The following is a 6,376-nucleotide window of genomic DNA, read 5'->3' on the forward strand; positions in this document are numbered from 1 at the left end:
CATAAAGCTGCCAGCAGGATTTAACCACAGCCCTGAGCACTGTTCTGCTAGCTGAAGGCTGAGCGTGAGGGCTAGTCACCTTATCACAGATGCTGAGGGGTTTATTTAAAACACATGGAGGAAAAGTCATTTGGATTCGGCACCAAAATGTCCTGTGGCAGAGAGGCTGAGGGTGAGACAGAGAGAGAGACAGAGAGAAGGACAAACAGAGATGCAGAGATGGAGACAGAGACAGGGAGAAATCCAAGGGGCTGAAAGCCAGATGTGAAGAAATGAAGCTGGCCTGACTGGCGGTGTGACGCTGGGCGTCTGAACTGACGCAAGAGGCAAGACCAACACGGGCTTTCTCTGCGGCGGCTGATAGACAAGAGCAATTGAACAGTTCGTACCCTCTCTGTTGTCCCTGTCACAAGATTTGTAGGTCGTTCTCAGCCAGCCACTCGGGCTAAAGGGCACAGGTCACGACCTGCTGATTTACCAAAGTATGATCAACTCACACAAATTATAGGCGTAAGAGAGTCCTGACAACTTCAATATGATGCGCCGTGAGCGCAATTATTTGTGACATGTGAAACCAGCGTGAGACCGTAATTCTGTCACTGCGTGACAGGGCATCATTAGCCGGGGCAGGCAGTGGCTTGAACCAGGAGCAGCTGGAGGAGAGGAGGGGAGAGTGAGGGCTCTGTGGGAGAAGGCCTGCAAAAGGCAACTCCTCTATGGAATGTGGAGCCTCAGAGGACAAAGTGTCTCTATTGCCATCTGGGCTCGTAGAGGAGCAGGAGGTGCTCTCGCACTGACCAGGGCTGAGTACAGCTGAGGTTCCTTCTTTGAAATAAGCAATGGTGTTCTGCATGACACACAGAGGGATACTGTTTCTGGGGTCGGGGCCATTTTCTGTCACTGAGTGCAGACCTTGGCTCCAATCTTCTTGCCAACAAATCCCAGAAAGCCTCTGACTGGCTAATCTGTGGTACAGGAAGAGTCAGATTGCAGGTGAACTCTGGGTTTCTGCTGTCCCTGGAGGACTGGCCCACAGTACCTCAGAGGATTGTGTGTGGCTTCAACACGAGCAAAACACATCTGCTTCTCCCTCTGGCTGTGCTCTGGAATTTCTGCCTAGTCCATGGAAAAGCAGGGTGGCTATTCCCACTACTCACAAAAGGTCTTTCTCATGGTAAGCCTAGAAACTGCCTGACAGCTAGAAGAATATATCCAAAACACAGGCAACAGCTTTGAGGGTAGCCACCAATCCAGTCATTTGTGGCGTGTATGAAGACCAAGTTGACTATCTGCTACATATGTGCGGAGAGGCCTAGGTCCAGTCTGTGTATGTGTGGTGGTGGTGGTGATGGTGGTGGTCCAGTCTCTGAGTGCCCCAAGGGTCCAGGCTAGTTGACTCTGTTAGTTTTCCTGTAAAGTTCCTATCCCCTTTGTAGAAATCAATCCTCCCTTTGCAACTTTTTTATAAGTGTCGCCAAGTTCCATCCACTGTTTGACTTTGGGTCTCTACCTCTGTGTCAGATGCTGTGTAGAGCAACTCAGAGGACAGCCTTGCTAGACTCCTGTCTGTAATCATAACAGAGCATCATTATAGTGTCAGGATTTGGTGCTTGCCCATAGTTGGGCCAGTTATTGCTTGGCCCATTCCCTCAGTTTCTGCGCGATTCCCCATCCCTGCATTTTGTGTAGACAGGGTAGATTTTGCGTTGAAAGTTTCGTGGATAGGATGGTGTCCCTATCACTCCACTGGGGTTCTTGCCTGGCTATAAGAGGTGGTCTCTTCCAGTCCCATATGCCCAATGCTGGGATTCACAGCTAAGGTCATTCCCATTGATTCTTGGGAACCACCCCTCTCCCAGGTCTCTGGCATTTACTAGAGATGTACCCATCCTCACAACCCCTGAGAGTTGCAGATTTCCATCTCTTCTCATGGCCAGCTGGACATCTCTCCTGTCCTTCCCCACATACGATTGTAACTCTCCCATCCCCCTCCCCAGCCAGCCTTTTTAAAATCAGGACGCTGGGATGATCTCCAGGACACATCTATGATCTCAGTGGTCGGCCCTGCAGCACATGGCCTACTCAGCTTGTTCCACGCTGTGCATTCACACAGCGAGTGAATGCTCTCTGGGCGCCTGTGGAACTTCTCCCCTACCTTGAGCCCTGAGGATCTGCATAAGAAGTGTTCTCATCTTCCTGTGAGGACACTCAGTCAAGGTAGGTAGGTGATGTGAAACCAAGCAAGTAAGATACAGCACCTGATCGTGAGCATGCAGATGAAGGCAGGACCGAGCCTATGTCCTTTGGGTCTCTGCTCAAATGTTCCAGTGTCGCGTCTGCTCTCGACCAGCAAGAACAACACGACCACCAGTCCTTCTAACAGCAGTTTATTCAGCAAACTTCAGTCTTCATCTCTCTCGCTTCAACTTTATCCTTCCACTTTATATATCTCTCTCTCTCTAACCCGGGCCTCTCACTCTTATATACTCTCAGCCCCCATCCACTCACAGCAGGCCATGTCACCTCACCAGGCATGCAGCTTCTGCTAATCTGGGCGGCAGGGGCATGTCTCCACCAAATATGGATTCGCCCAGTAACATGGTACACCTGCGCAGCTCTCACGATGGTTGTGGCTTATTTTCACGTGTATGAGGAAGTCAGGTGCAAGTCATAAGACTTAGCTGCAGTCCCGGGCGCCATCTTGGGACTGCTGCCACACCTGCTCCTCACATTCCAGGTCAAACAGGTCCTTCCAACCACAGCATCTATATTAGTTACTTCTGTGTCCGTGATTAAATACCTGACCGAAATGAGGAACAAAGGTTGATAGTTTCAACCTATCATAGTGGGAAAAGCACTACAGAACTGGTGGTACTGGTGAGGATGTCTCACCTAGAAACAGGCCAGTGGATGGTAGGGGCGATGACCTTCCAAGGCTTGTCCTCAGGACCCTCCTTCTGTCACCAGGCCTCACCTCCTAAAGGCTCCACAGCTCATTCAAACATAATCTTCTCCGTCAGAGAAACATCTCTGTGCAGTGGAGCAGTGGTCACAGTTGGTCAAAATGCAGACCATGCCAGCCTAGAGTGGACATCTGTGTTACACTTCCTCCACTCAAGGCTCAGGGAGCACCTAGGAAGAGGGGCTGAAAGATTTTAAGAGCCAGAGTGGAGAGAGATGAACCCGTGTCTTGTGGGTGCCACAGGATCTCTGCACTCACAGCAGCTGTGGACGCACAAGACCTGGACAAGAGCAAGCCAGTCAACATCCCAGCATGGATGGGGAAGAGAGCAACCCTAGCTGAAGAGTTACTGACAGGCGACAGCTACTAAATTCCAGAAGGAGAGTCAGTTTTCTTTAGGAATGTGGTCCTTGGTAGATGGACCACACTCTGGCCAATAACCTTACATTCCTACATGCGTGGACGTAAATTGTACTCAACGGGTTATAAGAGAGAAAGAGACCGTGAAATTGGAGTGTGTGCGAAAGGATCTGCTTAGAGTTGGAGGGGAAGTTGGGGTGTGTTCAAAACACATCATCTGCTTACTCAAAACTCTCAAAGAATACATGTAAATGGATTTAAAAAAAAAAAAAAACCTAAAACAAAGGAGCAGACACAAGCATGTGGGGGCGGGGGACATGCTGAATCAGACCACAACATCACCTAGAATAGATCTCTTACCTTTCAGTCCCCACTTGCCTGCAAGTTGTTGGGTTGTTTTCATGGAATTTCTTGAAAGCAACCAAAACCAACACACATGCAGGTGTTTTGGAATTGTTCTGCTGTAACTTCTCAGCAGAAATCACTTACTCTCAATCATTTAGTATACCCCCCTCTTCTAGCATAAGCCACGGGAGGTGAGACACTGCCTTGCTTCCCTAGTATCCTGATTGCCTTGAGCAATTTTGGGCAGAAAATACTCAAAATAGGAGGAACAAGCCAAATACCCCAATGTCAAGTTCTATTTCAAATATTCTTGCTTTCAAACACATTAGCCCGTTTAATCCTCCCAACAACCCAATGATGTAAGTTTGTCAGGTTCCTATGGCCGCATAACAAATCACCCCCCGAAGTAATAGTTTCAGATTACACCACCTATCATTTCTTGAAATTCTGTGGCTTGGCTGGTGTTCAGCTGGGCAGGGTTTTCTTGCTTGGGGTTTTTCTTGGGGCCGCATTTAATGGAAGAGTTTTGTCAGAGTTCGAACCCTCCTGATGGGCCTCTGGGTATTCATCATTCTAAGCTGGACTTCCTTAAAGAAGTGGGGGCCAGGCTCAAGAGAAACAAGCCTAAAGCTCCAGCCGTGGGCTTGGAAATTTGAGAATTTTATTAGCCCTCGGCCTGATTTTACTGGCATAAGCAAGTCCCGAAAGCAGCTCAGCTTTAAGGAGCAGAAATGAGTCCCCTTTCTTGATGTAGGGAATGGCACTACATATGGAAAGGTGGATGGATTTCTGGCAGCTGCACTTGGAAACTCCATACCACAACATGACAACAGCAGAGGAGACGGATGCTGGAGGGTTACAGACGTCTACAAGAGAAAGAGAATGTCAGTCCTCGGGAGTGTAACTCTCTACATTCAGTGTTCTCTGCTTCCTGGTGGCCTCTTAATAGACACCCCCAAGTCTCTGGTGGGGGGACTGATCTCCCCCAGGGTCTCTCATACATTATATTTCTTCAGTACACTATCAAGCCAGGGACCAGGGAGATGAAGAATAGCTGAGGCTTGGAATTTCACCCAAGTTCCATCCTTCTTTTTTATGTGACTTTGAGCAAGCATCTTAGCCTCATCTGTGAATGAACAGGAACAATACCTGCCAATACCTGCTCATACAGGATTCAGGGGAGATATAAACAAGATGGTATCTGCAAGGTGCACAGCAAGAGGCGCCGCACCCCAATCCTAAAGCCCAGGGTAAGTCTCCAGATGAACCCCAAATGAAGCTCCATAGACTAATTTCACAATTGTATGTAAAGTGCGAAAACTTTCATAACACTCCACCAGTGGGTATCTTCTCCTTGCATTTCAAACATAATTGAAAGGATTAAAATCAGCTCAAGATAGACATATTGACTGGGACAATTGTAGGGGCCCAGAGGGTGACGTCTGACTGGATATCCTATATCAAGGTTTGCCCAGTGGGGATACTGTGATCGACGTGTCTATGGATGGAGAGATGGTCCTGATGAGGAAGAAGGAGAACTTGCGGCAAAATTTCCTAAAGGTGTCTCATCATTGCTAGATGCAAGATTTACCAAAATCTCCAGGGAAGGAAGGACTCATGGGTCCATGACTCAGGCTGGGCTGTGGTTCCTGCATGGGTGTGAGGGGCTTCCTACAATCATCCCTCTGCACACCACTTGCCATGTTTGTTTGTGGGTCCTGTATTTGCCTACAGAAATGCTCAAAGTAAGCTCATAGCCACCAGCCAAAACCCCAGCTCCTAACTTAACATCCAGACACCGTCACTTCATTTTGTAGCTGCTGGGTTAACAAGCATTCACCTAGCAAACCAAAATTTGTGAAAAGGATGACGTTTCTCTTATTTGTTTTCAAATGTTTCCATTGTATTTTTAAAAATAAGAACAGTGTTCCTTTTGGGGAGAAGACGGTCTACTTTGGGTTTAAACCAAACCAAATAATATTTAAGGAAACGTTAAATAAATTATTTATCATGTTGGTCAACGGGTTGAGAAATATAGCTTAGATAAACACATTTTTAAGGTCAGCCACTCTAAGGGCTGGGCTTTATAAAAACAACCTGTGAGAAGCTTTAATAAATCTTAAATAAAAAACACAAAGCATTTGTTTCCATTACGGAACCATCCGCTTTTGCTAAATAATGGCCTCTCAGGAGGTGAGCTTCACCAGAGGCCCCCACACCCAGGCCGAGAGGCTGTACTAGGAAAACCCCTCTGATTGCAAACACCACTGGCCTTGCCTGGCTCTCCGTGAAAGCCATCTAGTCTTGGGGTTGCATTTAAATTAGAAAAATGGACAGAGCTGGCTGACTTGGGTCATAAAATTGTCAAATGAAGATAAATTTGTTTCTATTCAGTGGGAGACTTCACAGTCAAATTAGGATGGATGTAAGTAAAAATAATAAAATAATAATGTGTTTTGGTTCCCTCAAAATAAACAGGATTGCCAGATTCATCAAGAGCATTTAATTGACCACATGGTCCAAAGGCATCTTGGGGTTGTTTCCATTGTTAAAAGGCAGTTTCTCTGACAGAGGGTGGATTAGAGAAACCGGAAATGAAATAGTGCAAATTAAGGGTAAGTGTCAAAATGGAGCGGCCCTGGCAAGGCAGCAAAGAAAGGCAGGTCTTGGGAGGAGCTAGGAAGGGAGTGTGTGTGTGTGTGTGTGTGT

General features: G+C 47.3%; 1 long non-coding RNA gene across 1 annotated transcript in view; it reads left to right on the forward strand.

Annotated features, from left to right (window-relative positions):
- The first annotated feature begins 972 nt into the window (after nt 1–972).
- LOC110285270 overlaps nt 973–6,376 on the forward strand; it is a 34,932-nt gene continuing 29,528 nt past the window's right edge. Inside the window, exons 1-2 of the long non-coding RNA XR_002377042.1 lie at nt 973–1,174; nt 2,002–2,217. This is a non-coding gene — a long non-coding RNA (uncharacterized LOC110285270). The remainder of the gene's footprint in view (nt 1,175–2,001; nt 2,218–6,376) is intronic.

Source organism: Mus caroli, chromosome 19 (genome assembly GCF_900094665.2).
Source record: "Mus caroli chromosome 19, CAROLI_EIJ_v1.1, whole genome shotgun sequence".
NCBI lineage: Eukaryota > Metazoa > Chordata > Mammalia > Rodentia > Muridae > Mus > Mus caroli.